The sequence below is a fragment of the Amphimedon queenslandica genome, unplaced genomic scaffold (assembly GCF_000090795.2).
Source record: "Amphimedon queenslandica unplaced genomic scaffold, v1.1 AMPQUscaffold_11314, whole genome shotgun sequence".
Taxonomy (NCBI): domain Eukaryota; kingdom Metazoa; phylum Porifera; class Demospongiae; order Haplosclerida; family Niphatidae; genus Amphimedon; species Amphimedon queenslandica.
Genome location: NW_003548443.1, coordinates 7714 through 9100, shown reverse-complemented (window position 1 = coordinate 9100; position 1387 = coordinate 7714).

Sequence of the window (1387 nt, the reverse complement as noted above, 5' to 3'; positions counted from 1 at the left end):
TTTTATGTTTTTTTATTTACTTGTTTCCATTCTTTTTTCTTAAATCAAGAAATTATATTCTGTTATGATTCTGTGGTTAGGTTAATTATATTTATGCTAATCACGTGCGCATAAATTAAAATGGCGTCAAACCACAAACCCACGCGGTGGCTGCAGCTGGATTTTGTCTTCCATTTTGTTGTCTGTCCTCGCTTCTTTTTGAAACTACCTTTGTGGTCCTTGACCCAAGCCCAGAGGAGTGATGTAAAAGGCAACTTGAGCTGTTCTCTAGTTTAAGAGATTATCCTGTGTATAGAAGAAAGATGAAAGAAGAAGAAGAAGAAAAAGTCTAAAGAATTTTGTAGAAATTTGAATTTGGGCCTGTTTTCCAGAAATGCTCCCGCTACACTACAGTTCACTTTAAAGGTACCAGGAGAATCGCTCAGTGAAGGAGAGCTCATCTAAGCCATTTATAAGGCTGTACAACGTAAGATAAAAGAAATATAAGTGTTTGAAAATCATAAAAACGGACGCCATCTTAAAAAATCAACCTCAATCCTACATATAGGCTACCGCCTATATAATAGTCAAGGGTTGGAATAAGTATTCATAGTTGAGTTTAGTCTTTTACCTGCTATGTCCCATAGACTGAGGTTGGGCCTATGAGTTGTGCTGTCATAACTGTCTCCCTTTCTTCCTTCCACAGTTGCTGCCAACCTCGTGGATGAGAGGTACAAGTTCATTCACAACCTGCTCGCTCTGGAAGCACTTCAACTCTCTCAGAGGCTGCTCGCTTGGTCCCTCAAGTTCAAGGCTATCTACCCCTGGCAGCCTGGGATCCCTTATTGAGCTCTCTCCCAGACAGAAAATTAGCAGGGTTTTTAAGGAGATGCTGTTGATTAAGCAGCAAAAAAATTGGTACCAAAGACAACAGAGCAAGCAACTCATTGGACTTTGAATCTACGGAAAGAATGTCAGCAAATAGACAGAATTGAGGAGTTGCGCACTGTGTCAAATCTTGTGCTGAATGCACCCACTCTAAATGACTGGATGTGGAAGTTCATATTAGAAGTACATTGTAAAGATGGTGCAGAGTACCCACCCAACAGTCTCTATCAAATTTCTAGCGGTATCATGAGGCATGTAAGGTTATATTTACCTTCTATCAATTTCTATACACAACCTGAGTTTGACACATTTAGAAGAGAACTTGATGGAGAAATGAAGCAATTAAAAGCCAAAGGAATGGGAGTTACAGTTAAGAGAGCAGAGCCAATAGACAAGAGAGGAAGACCTTATGTGGTCAAATGGGGTTCTAGCAGATTCATCACCACAATTGTTAGTGGACACAATGGTATACAAGTGTGGCTATCATTTAGCTTTGAGGAGTGGGCAAGAGCATCATGAT